This window comes from Oncorhynchus gorbuscha, unplaced genomic scaffold (genome assembly GCF_021184085.1).
Source record: "Oncorhynchus gorbuscha isolate QuinsamMale2020 ecotype Even-year unplaced genomic scaffold, OgorEven_v1.0 Un_scaffold_1655, whole genome shotgun sequence".
Lineage (NCBI taxonomy): Eukaryota > Metazoa > Chordata > Actinopteri > Salmoniformes > Salmonidae > Oncorhynchus > Oncorhynchus gorbuscha.
This window is the reverse complement of record NW_025746373.1, coordinates 34,336-54,861: the sequence shown is the minus strand read 5'-3', so window position 1 is coordinate 54,861 and position 20,526 is coordinate 34,336. Positions and strand designations below refer to the sequence as shown.

General features: G+C 33.5%; 1 long non-coding RNA gene across 1 annotated transcript; it reads left to right on the top strand.

Moving 5' to 3' along the window:
• Positions 1–2,836: 2,836 nt before the first annotated feature.
• LOC124023604 lies at positions 2,837–19,726 on the top strand. The gene is made up of 3 exons (XR_006836710.1): positions 2,837–2,945; positions 14,986–15,078; positions 19,472–19,726. It is a non-coding gene; the product is annotated as an uncharacterized LOC124023604 (long non-coding RNA).
• The last annotated feature ends 800 nt before the right edge of the window (positions 19,727–20,526 follow it).

Sequence of the window (20,526 nt, the reverse complement as noted above, 5' to 3'; positions counted from 1 at the left end):
GAGAATTAGTAAGAGATTATCAACGAGAGGCTATTAAAAATAATGAACGATTTGTTTATTTTTATTTCACATGTATTTAACCAGGTAGGCTAGTTGAGAACAAGTTCTCATTTACAACTGTGACATGGCCAAGATAAAGCAAAGCAGTTCGACACTTACAACAACACAGAGTTACACATGGAGTAAAACAAACATACAGTCAATAATACAATAGAAAATATATAACAAAAAGTCTATATACAGTGAGTGCAAATGAGGTAAGATAAGGCAATAAATAGGCCATGGTGGCGAAGTAATTACACTATAGCAATTAAACACTGGAATGGTGGATCGGCAGAAGATGAATGTGCAAGTAGAGATACTGGGGTGCAAAGGAGCAAGATAAATAAGAGATGTGTGTCCCACGACGTGCTAGCGGAGGGGAACTGACCTTCCACGGAGTTACATCCTTTTCCAGAGAACACATCGAGCCCAGAGTTGATTATCCTTTTAATACCATGGCTATAATTAAACACATTTGCCGCAAGATATGTGTTAATTTTACCGGTAGAAATGTGTTCAACATCCACTGAAGTAGCTAGCAAGTTTACTAGATAGCTGCAGTAGATGCATTGGTAACCAAACAAACAAGACGTTTAGCTAACTAAACCACCCGTCCTAGTTTACCAGTATGAACATCGAATTCAACAATTCCAATAATGTTTTAAATTCGACTTTTGCTTTTAAAAAGCAGCTTCAACATAGAACATGGAAGAATGAACTATAGTCATTGAATTCTACCATGCAAATATACCGTGCGTTATTTAAGCAATAAGGCCAGAGGAGGTGTGGTATATGGTCAATATACCACAGCTAAGGACTGTTCTTATGCATCACGCAACGCAGAGCGTCTGGATACAACCCTTAGCCTTGGTATATTGGCCAGAGGAGGTGTGGTATATGGTCAATATACCACAGCTAAGGACTGTTCTTATGCATCACGCAACGCAGAGCGTCTGGATACAACCCTTAGCCTTGGTATATTGGCCAGAGGAGGTGTGGTATATGGTCAATATACCACGGCTAAGGACTGTTCTTATACATCACGCAACGCGGAGCGCCTGGATACAACCCTTAGTCGTGGTATATTGGCCAGAGGAGCCGTATTGCTATTATAAACTGGTTAGCAACGTAATTAGGGCAGTGAAACTAAACGTTTTGTCATACGGCAGGGTAGCCTAGTGGTTAGAGCTTTGGACTAGTAACCTGAGCTGACAAGGTACAAATCTGTCGTTTTGCCCCTGAACAAGGCAGTTAACCCACTGTTCCTAGACCGTCATTGAAAATAATAATTTGTTTTTAACTGACTTGCCTAGTTAAATAAAGGTCAAATAAAAAATAAATAAAATACCCGCAGTATACGTTCTGATATGCCATGACTTTCAGCCAATCAGAATTCAGGGCTCAAACCACACAGTTTCTAACAGTATATAACCAACAGGGGTCAGGAGAGGCTAAGGGAGACCCAGTAGGCTGACTGGAGATAGAGAAGCGTTTAAGGATATAACATGTATAAATGTTTAATGAACTTAGTTAAACTGTCGTAACCCATCAGAACACAAAACACAAGCTTGTTTTACTCCAATGTTGGTAAACAAACATGTAAACAAACACTGTAGCCTCAAAACACGGTTAAAAATATATAATTGAAGGTCAAGCCTTGCATCCAAAGCATGTTGTATTAATGTTCGAGTGGTTACATTTCTCGAGCCCCACATCCCTAAACCTTTTACCAAACCAGGGGTGGCTGTCTGCTTTGTTCTTGTTTCAACAGCAGATTGTTTCTTTACAAATCATCCTCCAAATCTCAACTTATTGATGATGACAACAATGTCCTTTATTATTTATAATACCACTGATGATTTTAGATGGGAGAAGAAGATTATCTCTGAGAGATTTAAGGAACAGCTTTACTTATTGATGATGACAACAATGTCCTTTATTATTTATAATACCACTGATGATTTTAGATGGGAGAAGAAGATTATCTCTGAGAGATTTAAGGAACAGCTTTACTTATTGATGATGACAACAATGTCCTTTATTATTTATAATACCACTGATGATTTTAGATGGGAGAAGAAGATTATCTCTGAGAGATTTAAGGAACAGCTTTACTTATTGATGATGACAACAATGTCCTTTATTATTTATAATACCACTGATGATTTTAGATGGGAGAAGAAGATTATCTCTGAGAGATTTAAGGAACAGCTTTACTTATTGATGATGACAACAATGTCCTTTATTATTTATAATACCACTGATGATTTTAGATGGGAGAAGAAGATTATCTCTGAGAGATTTAAGGAACAGCTTTACTTATTGATGATGACAACAATGTCCTTTATTATTTATAATACCACTGATGATTTTAGATGGGAGAAGAAGATTATCTCTGAGAGATTTAAGGAACAGCTTTACTTATTGATGATGACAACAATTATTGAATATTATCAATAAAGTGGAATGGATTCAAAACATGTGTTCTTGCGAAGTGTGATGTATGTGGCTCTGTGAGTAGTTTTGTGTGAAACCTGAAGACTGGGCTTTAGCTCGGCAGGCTAACAGAGACACGCAGGACATCCAGGGTTTCTCGTCAGTCATAAAGTCCATAAAGGATATTGTTTGAATGATTAAGCAGGGACCTTCGTGTGTGTGTGTGTGTGTGTGTGTGTGTGTGTGTGTGTGTGTGTGTGTGTGTGTGTGTGTGTGTGTGTGTGTGTGTGTGTGTGTGTGTGTGTGTGTGTGTGTAAAACTGCACGCTTTATTGCTTTGCAGGGGCAAAGTCTCAAAACCCCGTTTTATCAGAAAACATTCATAGTGAAAGTTAGAAAAGAACAAGCCACGGAAAGCAAGAGCAGGTGACACAATTCTGTCGGATAAAATTAGGAGGCTTCTCTCAGGTATGTATGTGATCAGTGATTGGACATTCACAGTTACAGTACCTGTAGGTTGGTTCTCCTTTCTGGTTCAATGAAAAATTAACCTCTTCAGAGGTTTAACAGATGATTGAATTAACTGGCATTTCTTTTCTTATTTATCATAATGTGATTGTTCACAAATAGGTTTCAGTTAATCAAAATAGAAAACATGTCAGATAACATATTGTATGTTTGTGACTATTACAACAATTTCTTAGTAATGTTATAGTTTATAATAGGTGTGTCTGTATCATGTCTCTTAGTAATGTTATAGTTTATAATAGGTGTGTCTGTATCATGTCTCTTAGTAATGTTATAGTGTATAATAGGTGTATCATGTCTCTTAGTAATGTTATAGTGTATAATAGGTGTATCATGTCTCTTAGTAATGTTATAGTTTATAATAGGTGTGTCTGTGTCATGTCTCTTAATGTTATAGTTTATAATAGGTGTGTCATGTCTCTTAGTAATGTTATAGTTTATAATAGGTGTGTCTGTATCATGTCTCTTAATGTTATAGTTTATAATAGGTGTGTCTGTGTCATGTCTCTTAATGTTATAGTTTATAATAGGTGTGTCATGTCTCTTAGTAATGTTATAGTTTATAATAGGTGTGTCTGTGTCATGTCTCTTAATGTTATAGTTTATAATAGGTGTGTCATGTCTCTTAGTAATGTTATAGTTTATAATAGGTGTGTCTGTATCATGTCTCTTAATGTTATAGTTTATAATAGGTGTGTCTGTGTCATGTCTCTTAATGTTATAGTTTATAATAGGTGTGTCATGTCTCTTAGTAATGTTATAGTTTATAATAGGTGTGTCTGTATCATGTCTCTTAGTAATGTTATAGTTTATAATAGGTGTGTCTGTATCATGTCTCTTAGTAATGTTATAGTTTATAATAGGTGTGTCTGTATCATGTCTCTTAGTAATGTTATAGTTTATAATAGGTGTGTCTGTATCATGTCTCTTAGTAATGTTATAGTTTATAATAGGTGTATCATGTCTCTTAGTAATGTTATAGTTTATAATAGGTGTATCATGTCTCTTAGTAATGTTATAGTTTATAATAGGTGTGTCTGTATCATGTCTCTTAGTAATGTTATAGTTTATAATAGGTGTGTCATGTCTCTTAGTAATGTTATAGTTTATAATAGGTGTGTCATGTCTCTTAGTAATGTTATAGTTTATAATAGGTGTGTCTGTATCATGTCTCTTAGTAATGTTATAGTTTATAATAGGTGTATCATGTCTCTTAGTAATGTTATAGTTTATAATAGGTGTGTCATGTCTCTTAGTAATGTTATAGTTTATAATAGGTGTGTCTGTATCATGTCTCTTAGTAATGTTATAGTTTATAATAGGTGTGTCTGTATCATGTCTCTTAGTAATGTTATAGTTTATAATAGGTGTGTCTGTATCATGTCTCTTAGTAATGTTATAGTTTATAATAGGTGTGTCTGTATCATGTCTCTTAGTAATGTTATAGTTTATAATAGGTGTATCATGTCTCTTAGTAATGTTATAGTTTATAATAGGTGTATCATGTCTCTTAGTAATGTTATAGTTTATAATAGGTGTGTCTGTATCATGTCTCTTAGTAATGTTATAGTTTATAATAGGTGTGTCATGTCTCTTAGTAATGTTATAGTTTATAATAGGTGTGTCATGTCTCTTAGTAATGTTATAGTTTATAATAGGTGTGTCTGTATCATGTCTCTTAGTAATGTTATAGTTTATAATAGGTGTATCATGTCTCTTAGTAATGTTATAGTTTATAATAGGTGTGTCATGTCTCTTAGTAATGTTATAGTTTATAATAGGTGTGTCTGTATCATGTCTCTTAGTAATGTTATAGTTTATAATAGGTGTGTCTGTATCATGTCTCTTATTGTTATAGTTTATAATAGGTGTGTCTGTATCATGTCTCTTAATGTTATAGTTTATAATAGGTGTGTCTGTATCATGTCTCTTAATAATGTTATAGTTTATAATAGGTGTGTCTGTATCATGTCTCTTATTGTTATAGTTTATAATAGGTGTGTCTGTATCATGTCTCTTAATGTTATAGTTTATAATAGGTGTATCATGTCTCTTAATGTTATAGTTTATAATAGGTGTATCATGTCTCTTAATGTTATAGTTTATAATAGGTGTATCATGTCTCTTAGTAATGTTATAGTTTATAATAGGTGTATCATGTCTCTTAATAATGTTATAGTTTATAATAGGTGTGTCTGTATCATGTCTCTTATTGTTATAGTTTATAATAGGTGTATCATGTCTCTTAGTAATGTTATAGTTTATAATAGGTGTGTCTGTATCATGTCTCTTAATGTTATAGTTTATAATAGGTGTATCATGTCTCTTAATGTTATAGTTTATAATAGGTGTATCATGTCTCTTAATGTTATAGTTTATAATAGGTGTATCATGTCTCTTAGTAATGTTATAGTTTATAATAGGTGTGTCTGTATCATGTCTCTTAGTAATGTTATAGTTTATAATAGGTGTGTCATGTCTCTTATTGTTATAGTTTATAATAGGTGTGTCTGTGTCATGTCTCTTAATGTTATAGTTTATAATAGGTGTATCATGTCTCTTAATGTTATAGTTTATAATAGGTGTGTCTGTATCATGTCTCTTAATGTTATAGTTTATAATAGGTGTATCATGTCTCTTAATGTTATAGTTTATAATAGGTGTATCATGTCTCTTAATGTTATAGTTTATAATAGGTGTATCATGTCTCTTAATGTTATAGTTTATAATAGGTGTATCATGTCTCTTAATGTTATAGTTTATAATAGGTGTGTCTGTATCATGTCTCTTAATGTTATAGTTTATAATAGGTGTATCATGTCTCTTAATGTTATAGTTTATAATAGGTGTATCATGTCTCTTAATGTTATAGTTTATAATAGGTGTATCATGTCTCTTAATGTTATAGTTTATAATAGGTGTATCATGTCTCTTAATGTTATAGTTTATAATAGGTGTGTCTGTGTCATGTCTCTTAGTAATGTTATAGTTTATAATAGGTGTGTCATGTCTCTTAGTAATGTTATAGTTTATAATAGGTGTGTCATGTCTCTTAGTAATGTTATAGTTTATAATAGGTGTGTCTGTATCATGTCTCTTAGTAATGTTATAGTTTATAATAGGTGTGTCATGTCTCTTAGTAATGTTATAGTTTATAATAGGTGTGTCATGTCTCTTAGTAATGTTATAGTTTATAATAGGTGTGTCATGTCTCTTAGTAATGTTATAGTTTATAATAGGTGTGTCATGTCTCTTAGTAATGTTATAGTTTATAATAGGTGTGTCTGTATCATGTCTCTTAGTAATGTTATAGTTTATAATAGGTGTGTCATGTCTCTTAGTAATGTTATAGTTTATAATAGGTGTGTCTGTATCATGTCTCTTAGTAATGTTATAGTTTATAATAGGTGTGTCATGTCTCTTAGTAATGTTATAGTTTATAATAGGTGTGTCATGTCTCTTAGTAATGTTATAGTTTATAATAGGTGTGTCATGTCTCTTAGTAATGTTATAGTTTATAATAGGTGTATCATGTCTCTTAATGTTATAGTTTATAATAGGTGTGTCTGTATCATGTCTCTTAATAATGTTATAGTTTATAATAGGTGTGTCTGTGTCATGTCTCTTAATGTTATAGTTTATAATAGGTGTATCATGTCTCTTAATGTTATAGTTTATAATAGGTGTATCATGTCTCTTAATGTTATAGTTTATAATAGGTGTATCATGTCTCTTAGTAATGTTATAGTTTATAATAGGTGTGTCTGTATCATGTCTCTTAATGTTATAGTTTATAATAGGTGTATCATGTCTCTTAGTAATGTTATAGTTTATAATAGGTGTGTCTGTATCATGTCTCTTAATGTTATAGTTTATAATAGGTGTATCATGTCTCTTAATGTTATAGTTTATAATAGGTGTATCATGTCTCTTAATGTTATAGTTTATAATAGGTGTATCATGTCTCTTAGTAATGTTATAGTTTATAATAGGTGTGTCTGTGTCATGTCTCTTAATGTTATAGTTTATAATATGTGTGTCTGTATCATGTCTCTTAATGTTATAGTTTATAATAGGTGTATCATGTCTCTTAATGTTATAGTTTATAATAGGTGTATCATGTCTCTTAATGTTATAGTTTATAATAGGTGTATCATGTCTCTTAATGTTATAGTTTATAATAGGTGTATCATGTCTCTTAATGTTATAGTTTATAATAGGTGTGTCTGTATCATGTCTCTTAGTAATGTTATAGTGTATAATAGGTGTGTCATGTCTCTTAGTAATGTTATAGTTTATAATAGGTGTGTCATGTCTCTTAGTAATGTTATAGTTTATAATAGGTGTATCATGTCTCTTAGTAATGTTATAGTTTATAATAGGTGTGTCTGTGTCATGTCTCTTAATGTTATAGTTTATAATAGGTGTATCATGTCTCTTAATGTTATAGTTTATAATAGGTGTATCATGTCTCTTAATGTTATAGTTTATAATAGGTGTATCATGTCTCTTAATGTTATAGTTTATAATAGGTGTATCATGTCTCTTAATGTTATAGTTTATAATAGGTGTGTCTGTATCATGTCTCTTAGTAATGTTATAGTGTATAATAGGTGTGTCATGTCTCTTAGTAATGTTATAGTTTATAATAGGTGTGTCATGTCTCTTAGTAATGTTATAGTTTATAATAGGTGTGTCATGTCTCTTAGTAATGTTATAGTTTATAATAGGTGTGTCATGTCTCTTAGTAATGTTATAGTTTATAATAGGTGTATCATGTCTCTTAATGTTATAGTTTATAATAGGTGTATCATGTCTCTTATTGTTATAGTTTATAATAGGTGTGTCTGTGTCATGTCTCTTAGTAATGTTATAGTTTATAATAGGTGTGTCTGTGTCATGTCTCTTAATGTTATAGTTTATAATAGGTGTGTCTGTATCATGTCTCTTAGTAATGTTATAGTTTATAATAGGTGTGTCTGTATCATGTCTCTTAATGTTATAGTTTATAATAGGTGTGTCTGTATCATGTCTCTTAATGTTATAGTTTATAATAGGTGTGTCATGTCTCTTAGTAATGTTATAGTTTATAATAGGTGTGTCTGTATCATGTCTCTTAATGTTATAGTTTATAATAGGTGTATCATGTCTCTTAGTAATGTTATAGTTTATAATAGGTGTGTCTGTATCATGTCTCTTAGTAATGTTATAGTTTATAATAGGTGTGTCTGTATCATGTCTCTTAATGTTATAGTTTATAATAGGTGTGTCATGTCTCTTAGTAATGTTATAGTTTATAATAGGTGTGTCTGTATCATGTCTCTTAATGTTATAGTTTATAATAGGTGTATCATGTCTCTTAGTAATGTTATAGTTTATAATAGGTGTGTCTGTATCATGTCTCTTAGTAATGTTATAGTTTATAATAGGTGTGTCTGTGTCATGTCTCTTAATGTTATAGTTTATAATAGGTGTATCATGTCTCTTAGTAATGTTATAGTTTATAATAGGTGTGTCTGTATCATGTCTCTTAGTAATGTTATAGTTTATAATAGGTGTGTCTGTATCATGTCTCTTAATGTTATAGTTTATAATAGGTGTATCATGTCTCTTAGTAATGTTATAGTTTATAATAGGTGTGTCTGTATCATGTCTCTTAGTAATGTTATAGTTTATAATAGGTGTGTCTGTGTCATGTCTCTTAATGTTATAGTTTATAATAGGTGTGTCATGTCTCTTAGTAATGTTATAGTTTATAATAGGTGTGTCTGTATCATGTCTCTTAGTAATGTTATAGTTTATAATAGGTGTGTCTGTGTCATGTCTCTTAGTAATGTTATAGTTTATAATAGGTGTGTCATGTCTCTTAGTAATGTTATAGTGTATAATAGGTGTGTCTGTGTCATGTCTCTTAGTAATGTTATAGTTTATAATAGGTGTGTCTGTGTCATGTCTCTTAATGTTATAGTTTATAATAGGTGTGTCTGTATCATGTCTCTTAGTAATGTTATAGTTTATAATAGGTGTGTCATGTCTCTTAGTAATGTTATAGTTTATAATAGGTGTGTCATGTCTCTTAGTAATGTTATAGTGTATAATAGGTGTGTCTGTATCATGTCTCTTAATGTTATAGTTTATAATAGGTGTGTCATGTCTCTTAGTAATGTTATAGTGTATAATAGGTGTGTCATGTCTCTTAGTAATGTTATAGTGTATAATAGGTGTGTCTGTATCATGTCTCTTAGTAATGTTATAGTTTATAATAGGTGTGTCATGTCTCTTAGTAATGTTATAGTTTATAATAGGTGTGTCATGTCTCTTAGTAATGTTATAGTGTATAATAGGTGTGTCTGTATCATGTCTCTTAGTAATGTTATAGTTTATAATAGGTGTGTCATGTCTCTTAGTAATGTTATAGTTTATAATAGGTGTGTCATGTCTCTTAGTAATGTTATAGTTTATAATAGGTGTGTCATGTCTCTTAGTAATGTTATAGTGTATAATAGGTGTGTCTGTATCATGTCTCTTAGTAATGTTATAGTTTATAATAGGTGTGTCATGTCTCTTAGTAATGTTATAGTTTATAATAGGTGTGTCATGTCTCTTAGTAATGTTATAGTGTATAATAGGTGTGTCTGTATCATGTCTCTTAATGTTATAGTTTATAATAGGTGTGTCATGTCTCTTAATGTTATAGTTTATAATAGGTGTGTCTGTATCATGTCTCTTAGTAATGTTATAGTTTATAATAGGTGTGTCTGTATCATGTCTCTTAGTAATGTTATAGTGTATAATAGGTGTGTCTGTATCATGTCTCTTAATGTTATAGTTTATAATAGGTGTGTCATGTCTCTTAGTAATGTTATAGTTTATAATAGGTGTGTCTGTGTCATGTCTCTTAGTAATGTTATAGTTTATAATAGGTGTGTCATGTCTCTTAGTAATGTTATAGTTTATAATAGGTGTGTCTGTGTCATGTCTCTTAGTAATGTTATAGTTTATAATAGGTGTGTCATGTCTCTTAGTAATGTTATAGTTTATAATAGGTGTGTCATGTCTCTTAGTAATGTTATAGTTTATAATAGGTGTGTCATGTCTCTTAGTAATGTTATAGTTTATAATAGGTGTATCATGTCTCTTAGTAATGTTATAGTGTATAATAGGTGTGTCTGTATCATGTCTCTTAGTAATGTTATAGTTTATAATAGGTGTGTCTGTGTCATGTCTCTTAATGTTATAGTTTATAATAGGTGTGTCTGTATCATGTCTCTTAATGTTATAGTTTATAATAGGTGTGTCATGTCTCTTAGTAATGTTATAGTTTATAATAGGTGTGTCTGTATCATGTCTCTTAATGTTATAGTTTATAATAGGTGTGTCTGTGTCATGTCTCTTAGTAATGTTATAGTTTATAATAGGTGTGTCTGTGTCATGTCTCTTAGTAATGTTATAGTTTATAATAGGTGTGTCATGTCTCTTATTGTTATAGTTTATAATAGGTGTGTCTGTGTCATGTCTCTTAGTAATGTTATAGTGTATAATAGGTGTGTCATGTCTCTTAATGTTATAGTTTATAATAGGTGTGTCTGTATCATGTCTCTTATTGTTATAGTTTATAATAGGTGTGTCTGTATCATGTCTCTTAGTAATGTTATAGTTTATAATAGGTGTATCATGTCTCTTAGTAATGTTATAGTTTATAATAGGTGTGTCTGTGTCATGTCTCTTAATGTTATAGTTTATAATAGGTGTGTCTGTATCATGTCTCTTAGTAATGTTATAGTTTATAATAGGTGTATCATGTCTCTTAGTAATGTTATAGTTTATAATAGGTGTGTCTGTGTCATGTCTCTTAATGTTATAGTTTATAATAGGTGTATCATGTCTCTTAGTAATGTTATAGTTTATAATAGGTGTGTCATGTCTCTTAGTAATGTTATAGTTTATAATAGGTGTGTCATGTCTCTTAGTAATGTTATAGTTTATAATAGGTGTGTCTGTATCATGTCTCTTAGTAATGTTATAGTTTATAATAGGTGTGTCTGTGTCATGTCTCTTAATGTTATAGTTTATAATAGGTGTATCATGTCTCTTAATGTTATAGTTTATAATAGGTGTATCATGTCTCTTATTGTTATAGTTTATAATAGGTGTGTCTGTGTCATGTCTCTTAGTAATGTTATAGTTTATAATAGGTGTGTCTGTATCATGTCTCTTAATGTTATAGTTTATAATAGGTGTGTCATGTCTCTTAGTAATGTTATAGTTTATAATAGGTGTGTCTGTATCATGTCTCTTAATGTTATAGTTTATAATAGGTGTGTCATGTCTCTTAGTAATGTTATAGTTTATAATAGGTGTGTCTGTATCATGTCTCTTAATGTTATAGTTTATAATAGGTGTATCATGTCTCTTAATGTTATAGTTTATAATAGGTGTATCATGTCTCTTAGTAATGTTATAGTTTATAATAGGTGTGTCTGTATCATGTCTCTTAATGTTATAGTTTATAATAGGTGTGTCTGTGTCATGTCTCTTAATGTTATAGTTTATAATAGGTGTATCATGTCTCTTAATGTTATAGTTTATAATAGGTGTATCATGTCTCTTAATGTTATAGTTTATAATAGGTGTGTCATGTCTCTTAGTAATGTTATAGTTTATAATAGGTGTGTCTGTATCATGTCTCTTAATGTTATAGTTTATAATAGGTGTGTCTGTATCATGTCTCTTAGTAATGTTATAGTTTATAATAGGTGTGTCTGTATCATGTCTCTTAATGTTATAGTTTATAATAGGTGTGTCTGTATCATGTCTCTTAATGTTATAGTTTATAATAGGTGTGTCTGTGTCATGTCTCTTAGTAATGTTATAGTTTATAATAGGTGTGTCTGTATCATGTCTCTTAGTAATGTTATAGTTTATAATAGGTGTATCATGTCTCTTAGTAATGTTATAGTTTATAATAGGTGTGTCTGTGTCATGTCTCTTAATGTTATAGTGTATAATAGGTGTGTCTGTATCATGTCTCTTAGTAATGTTATAGTTTATAATAGGTGTATCATGTCTCTTAGTAATGTTATAGTTTATAATAGGTGTGTCTGTATCATGTCTCTTATTGTTATGGTCCTTCTGTAGCTCAGTTGGTAGAGCATGGCGCTTGTAACGCCAGGGTAGTGGGTTCGATCCCCGGGACCACCCATACGTAGAATGTATGCACACATGACTGTAAGTCGCTTTGGATAAAAGCGTCTGCTAAATGGCATTTATATTATTATATATTATGTTATAGTGTATAATAGGTGTGTCATGTCCTAGGAGGCTGGTGCCTCTGTGTTGTTGGTCTGGTGTTATCTCCATTCACAGGGTCTAAAGGTTTCAACATTGTTATATGGTCTATGGCAGTTACAAATAATGTTATTATTATGTAGTCCATTTCTTATAATTGGTCCCAATAGCTCTTTCTCAGATCTACATTCAGTTAGATGTATTGAAGAAGGGGTTCATTGATCTATTTTATATTTATTCTTTAGTCTGTGTATATTTTTTCACCTTTCAACCCTTATTGGTGGATCGCGACTCAACAGACACCTCAGTTGGTGGGTCGCGACTCAACAGACACCTCAGTTGGTGGATCGCGACTCAACAGACACCTCAGTTGGTGGGTCGCGACTCAACAGACACCTCAGTTGGTGGATCGCGACTCAACAGACACCTCAGTTGGTGGATCGCGACTCAACAGACACCTCAGTTGGTGGATCGCGACTCAACAGACACCTCAGTTGGTGGATCGCGACTCAACAGACACCTCAGTTGGTGGGTCGCGACTCAACAGACACCTCAGTTGGTGGATCGCGACTCAACAGACACCTCAGTTGGTGGGTCGCTAAGCAAAATATGTGAGAACTCCTAGTCTACATAGATAGACCATATAACAATCTGAAACTTTTAGGTGGTTCATTATGCATCTTGTACTGTCTCTCTGTGTTGTTATAATAGGTGTCTGTGTACTGTCTCTCTGTGTTGTTATAATAGGTGTCTGTGTACTGTCTCTCTGTGTTGTTATAATAGGTGTCTGTGTACTATCTCTCTGTGTTGTTATAGGACTATAATAGGTGTCTGTGTACTATCTCTCTGTGTTGTTATAATAGGTGTCTGTGTACTGTCTCTCTGTGTTGTTATAGGACTATAATAGGTGTCTGTGTACTATCTCTCTGTGTTGTTATAATAGGTGTCTGTGTACTGTCTCTCTGTGTTGTTATAGGACTATAATAGGTGTCTGTGTACTGTCTCTCTGTGTTGTTATAATAGGTGTCTGTGTACTGTCTCTCTGTGTTGTTATAATAGGTGTCTGTGTACTGTCTCTCTGTGTTGTTATAGGACTATAATAGGTGTCTGTGTACTGTCTCTCTGTGTTGTTATAATATGTGTCTGTGTACTGTCTCTCTGTGTTGTTATAGGACTATAATAGGTGTCTGTATACTGTCTCTCTGTGTTGTTATAGGACTATAATAGGTGTCTGTGTACTGTCTCTGTGTTGTTATAATAGGTGTCTGTGTACTGTCTCTCTGTGTTGTTATAATAGGTGTCTGTGTACTGTCTCTCTGTGTTGTTATAGGACTATAATAGGTGTCTGTGTACTGTCTCTCTGTGTTGTTATAATATGTGTCTGCGTACTGTCTCTCTGTGTTGTTATAGGACTATAATAGGTGTCTGTATACTGTCTCTCTGTGTTGTTATAGGACTATAATGGGTGTCTGTGTACTGTCTCTCTGTGTTGTTATAGGACTATAATAGGTGTCTGTGTACTGTCTCTCTGTGTTGTTATAATAGGTGTCTGTGTACGGTCTCTCTGTGTTGTTATAGGACTATAATAGGTGTCTGTATACTGTCTCTCTGTGTTGTTATAATATGTGTCTGCGTACTGTCTCTCTGTGTTGTTATAGGACTATAATAGGTGTCTGTATACTGTCTCTCTGTGTTGTTATAGGACTATAATGGGTGTCTGTGTACTGTCTCTCTGTGTTGTTATAATAGGTGTCTGTGTACTGTCTCTCTGTGTTGTTATAGGACTATAATAGGTGTCTGTGTACTGTCTCTGTGTTGTTATAGGACTATAATAGGTGTCTGTATACTGTCTCTCTGTGTTGTTATAATATGTGTCTGCGTACTGTCTCTCTGTGTTGTTATAGGACTCTAATAGGTGTCTGCGTAATGTCTCTCTCTGTTGTTATAGGACTATAATAGGTGTCTGTGTACTGTCTCTCTGTGTTGTTATAGGACTATAATAGGTGTCTGTGTACTGTCTCTCTGTGTTGTTATAGGACTCTAATAGGTGTCTGTGTACTGTCTCTCTGTGTTGTTATAGGACTATAATAGGTGTATGTGTACTGTCTCTCTGTGTTGTTATAATAGGTGTCTGCGTACTGTCTCTCTGTGTTGTTATAGGACTATAATAGGTTTCTGTGTACTGTCTCTCTGTGTTGTTATAGGACTATAATAGGTGTCTGTGTACTGTCTCTCTGTGTTGTTATAATAGGTGTCTGTGTACTGTCTGTGTTGTTATAGGACTATAATAGGTGTCTGTGTACTGTCTCTCTGTGTTGTTATAATAGGTGTCTGTGTACTGTCTGTGTTGTTATAGGACTATAATAGGTGTCTGTGTACTGTCTCTCTGTGTTGTTATAATAGGTGTCTGTGTACTGTCTGTGTTGTTATAGGACTATAATAGGTGTCTGTGTACTGTCTGTGTTGTTATAGGACTATAATAGGTGTCTGTGTACTGTCTGTGTTGTTATAGGACTATAATAGGTGTCTGTGTACTGTCTGTGTTGTTATAGGACTATAATAGGTGTCTGTGTACTGTCTCTCTGTGTTGTTATAGGACTATAATACACATCAGTTAAGAACAAATTCATATTTACAATGACGACTCTCTGATGCTGAGAGTTTCTCTCTTCTGGTTTTCTGTTCCCTCCAGTTGTATGTCAGCAACATCAATGAAGAGTGACCGTTCAATGGATTCCCCTCGTTATTTCAAAGAGAGAGAAAAGGTCTCTCAGCCAAAAGCAGAGTAAGACCCTTTATTCTACCTTCCAAAACAGAGAAACTACAAGGATGCTACTGCTCTACCAGCGTATAATAAAATATTAAAAGATGCTACTGCTTTACCTCATTATAATAAAATATTAAAGGATGTTACTGCTTTACCTCATTATAATAAAATATTAAAGGATGCTACTGCTTTACCAGTGTATAATAAATTATTAAAGGATGCTACTGCTTTACCTCATTATAATAAAATATTAAAGGATGCTACTGCTTTACCTCATTATAATAAAATATTAAAGGATGCTACTGCTTTACCTCATTATAATAACATTTTAAAGGTTGCTACTGCTTTACCAACGTATAATAAAATATTAAAGGATGCTACTGCTTTACCTCATTATAATAAAATATTAAAGGATGCTACTGCTTTACCAACGTATAATAAAATATTAAAGGATGCTACAGCTTTACCTCATTATAATAAAATATTAAAGGATGCTACTGCTTTACCAACGTATAATAAAATATTAAAGGATGCTACAGCTTTACCTCATTATAATAAAATATTAAAGGATGCTACTGCTTTACCAGCATATAATAAAATATTAAAGGATGCTACTGCTTTACCAGCATATAATAAAATATTAAAGGATGCTACTGCTTTACCAGCATATAATAAAATATTAAAGGATGCTACTGCTTTACCTCATTATAATAAAATATTAAAGGATGCTACTGCTCTACCTCATTATAATAAAATATTAAAGGATTCTACTGCTTTACCAGCATATAATAAAATATTAAAGGATGCTACTGCTTTACCAGCATATAATAAAATATTAAAGGATGCTACTGCTTTACCTCCATGTAATAAATTATTAAATGATGCTACTGCTTTACCAACGTATAATAAAATATTAAAGGATGCTACTGCTTTACCTCATTATAATAAAATATTAAAGGATGCTACTGCTTTACCTCCATATAATAAATATTAAAGGATGCTACTGCTTTACCAGCATATAATAAAATAGTAAAGGATGCTACTGCTTTACCAGTGTATAATAAATTATTAAAGGATGCTACTGCTTTACCTCCATATAATAAAATATTAAAGGATGCTACTGCTTTACCTCCATATAATAAAATATTAAAGGATGCTACTGCTTTACCTCATTATAATAAAATATTAAAGGATGCTACTGCTTTACCTCATTATAATAAAATATTAAAGGATGCTACTGCTTAACCTCCTTATAATAAAATATTAAAGGATGCTACTGCTTTACCTCATTATAATAAAATATTAAAGGATGCTACTGCTTTACCTCCATATAATAAAATATTAAAGGATGCTACTGCTTTACCTCATTATAATAAAATATTAAAGGATGCTACTGCTTTACCTCATTATAATAAAATATTAAAGGATGCTACTGCTTTACCTCCTTATAATAAAATATTAAATAATGGTACTGCTTTACCTCATTATAATAAATATTAAAGGATGCTACTGCTTTACCTCATTATGGGCGGCAGCGTAGCCTAGTGTTTAGAGCGCTGGACTAGTAACCGGAAGGTTGCGAGTTCAAACCCCTGAGCTGACAAGGTACAAATCTGTCGTTCTGCCCCTGAACAGGCAGTTAACCCACTGTTCCCAGGCCGTCATTGAAAATAAGAATATGTTCTTAACTGACTTGCGAGGTTAAATAAAGGTTTAAAAAATATATATATATATAATAAAATATTAAAGGATGATACTGCTTTACCTCCATACAATAAAATATTAAAGGATGCTACTGCTTTACCTCATTATAATAAAATATTAAAGGATGCTACTGCTTTACCAGTGTATAATAAAATATTAAAGGATGCTACTGCTTAACCTGCTTATAATAAAATATTAAAGGATGCTACTGCTTTACCTCATTATAATAAAATATTAAAGGATGCTACTGCTTTACCTCCATATAATAAAATATTAAATAATGGTACTGCTTTACCTCATTATAATAAATATTAAAGGATGCTACTGCTTTACCTCATTATGGGCGGCAGCGTAGCCTAGTGTTTAGAGCGCTGGACTAGTAACCGGAAGGTTGCGAGTTCAAACCCCTGAGCTGACAAGGTACAAATCTGTCGTTCTGCCCCTGAACAGGTAGTTAACCCACTGTTCCCAGGCCGTCATTGAAAATAAGAATATGTTCTTAACTGACTTGCGAGGTTAAATAAAGGTTTAAAAAAAAAATATATATATAATAAAATATTAAAGGATGATACTGCTTTACCTCCATACAATAAAATATTAAAGGATGCTACTGCTTTACCTCATTATAATAAAATATTAAAGGATGCTACTGCTTTACCAGTGTATAATAAAATATTAAAGGATGCTACTGCTTAACCTCTTTATAATAAAATATTAAAGGATGCTACTGCTTTACCTCATTATAATAAAATATTAAAGGATGCTACTGCTTTACCTCCATATAATAAAATATTAAATAATGGTACTGCTTTACCTCATTATAATAAATATTAAAGGATGCTACTGCTTTACCTCATTATGGGCGGCAGCGTAGCCTAGTGTTTAGAGCGCTGGACTAGTAACCGGAAGGTTGCGAGTTCAAACCCCTGAGCTGACAAGGTACAAATCTGTCGTTCTGCCCCTGAACAGGCAGTTAACCCACTGTTCCCAGGCCGTCATTGAAAATAAGAATATGTTCTTAACTGACTTGCGAGGTTAAATAAAGGTTTAAAAAAATATATATATATATAATAAAATATTAAAGGATGATACTGCTTTACCTCCATACAATAAAATATTAAAGGATGCTACTGTTTTACCTCATTATAATAAAATATTAAAGGATGCTACTGCTTTACCAGTGTATAATAAAATATTAAAGGATGCTACTGCTTTACCTCCATATAATAAAATATTAAAGGATGCTACTGCTTTACCTCATTATAATAAAATATTAAAGGATGCTACTGCTTTACCTCATTATAATAAAATATTAAAGGATGCTACTGCTTTACCTCATTATAATAAAATATTAAATGATGCTACTGCTTTACCTCATTATAATACAATATTAAAGGATGCTACTGCTTTACCTCATAATAAAATATTAAAGGATGCTACTGCTTTACCTCCATATAATAAAATATTAAAGGATGCTACTGCTTTACCTCATTATAATAAAATATTAAAGGATGCTACTGCTTTACCTCCATATAATAAAATATTAAAGGATGCTACTGCTTTACCTCATTATAATAAAATATGCTACTGCTTTACCTCCATATAATAAAATATTAAAGGATGCTACTGCTTTACCAGCATATAATAAAATATTAAAGGATGCTACTGCTTTACCTCCATATAATAAAATATTAAAGGATGCTACTGCTTTACCTCATTATAATAAAATATTAAAGGATGCTACTGCTTTACCAGCATATAATAAAATATTAAAGGATGTTACTGCTTTACCTCATTATAATGAAATATTAAAGGATGCTACTGCTTTACCTCATTATAATAACATATTACACGATGCTACTGCTTTACCTCATTATAATAAAATATTAAAGGATGCTACTGCTTTACCTCATTATAATAAAATATTAAAGGATGCTACTGCTTTACCTCATTATAATACAATATTAAAGGATGCTACTGCTTTACCTCATTATAATAACATATTAAAGGATGCTACTGCTTTACCTCCATATAATAACATATTAAATTATGCATATTGTAGTGAAACAGATCAAGGTTATTATATACTGAATAAAAATATAAGCGCAACACACATGTAAAGTGTTGGTCCCATGTTTCATGAGCTGAAATAAAAGACCCAAGAATGTTCCATATGAACAAAAAGCTTATTTCTCTCAAATGTTGTGCACAGATCCATACAAATTTGAAGGGGTGTCCACATACTTTTTTAAATATACTGTATAGTGTACATTTCTGCAACAACTAGGAGCGTTGAAGCATGACTCTAAACTTCTCTGCTGTTTGGTTCCCATAGCTACCACGGTTAGCAGAGTGAAGCCCACCCCAGCACATGCTCAGATTCTCTGTGTGATTGTGTGAGACCAAAAGTCTTGCATCGTCTCAATGGCCGATTCTGGGCGGATCACTTTTGTCAAGTCTTTCAAAGTGTTTTCCATTCTGGGGATAAAAATTGTCTGACTGATGAACTTGACAAAATATATCATGTGATCTAAGATCATGAAGTGTCGACTGCAAGTTTCTGCAGTTGCTCTTCAACTTCATCCTGTTGCATTGTGGGAGGATCATGTAGTTGATAGAATGTGTAGTAAATCTAACATATGTTTTTATTGATTCATGTATTTGATTAGTAGGTCATTCCTCTTTTCTTTTCCCAATCAATAACCAGACCAGGAGAACCATGTGACATCTGCTCTGAGCGCAGAGCCATGAAGCTTTGTCTGACCTGCTCTGTCTACTACTGTGAGAAACACATGAGGAAGCACTTCATAATACAAGCACTGAGGAGACACGTCATGGTGGATGTCACTGAAGAAGTCGTACTACAGAGAAACACCTCGGAGAAGAAGAGGAGAGAGGAGCAGGAGGAAGAGGGAAGGAGACAGGGACAGGAGGAGGGGCTGAGGTGGCAGACGAGGAAGGAGGACTTTAGGGAAGAGGAGAGGGGGCACCAGGAGGCTGCGGAACAACAGTGCAGAGAGAAGGAGAGGGAGAGAGAGCGAGAGAAGGAGAGCGAGAGAGAGAGAGGAGAAGGAAAGAGAGAGGGAGAGAGAGAGGGAGAAGCAGCAGCTATCGATAGGGGACTCCTATGGCTGTACTGACCAGGTCCAGCCTGAGACATCCAGGGTAGACAGGGCAAAGTCCAAATCCATTCCTGAGCTGGACCATGTGGAGGCATCATGGATAAAGGGCCAGCAGATCCTGCCCAAGGCGCAGCTGGAGAGGCAGCAGAACCTGCCCAAGGTGCAGCTGGAGAGGCAGCAGAACCTGCCCAAGGTGCAGCTGGAGAGGCAGCAGAACCTGCCCAAGGTGCAGCTGGAGAGGCAGCAGAACCTGCCCAAGGTGCAGCTGGAGAGGCAGCAGAACCTGCCCAAGGTGCAGCTGGAGACGCAGCAGATCCTGCAGATGAAAAGAAAGTCAGACTACGCAACGACGACAGCTGGATCCGCCAGTGTTCCACCAGCAAGCCTCCTGCCACCGGACCCATCAGGAAAGGCAAGTCTCTCGACAACCTGGACATCTGCTCTTCCTGGCGCTCGTCGTGGACACCGGAGAGCACCTCCTCCATCCTCAACTACAGTTGGCCTCACTCTGCCCTCAACAGCTACATCGGCCGGGTCGGAGGTCATTCCGGCTCAGCCACTATGTCCTCTCTCTCCATGAGCTCACTCAGAGGAGCCGGGGTTGGAAGCAACCAGTCTTCATGGTCCCAGCGCTCTCCCT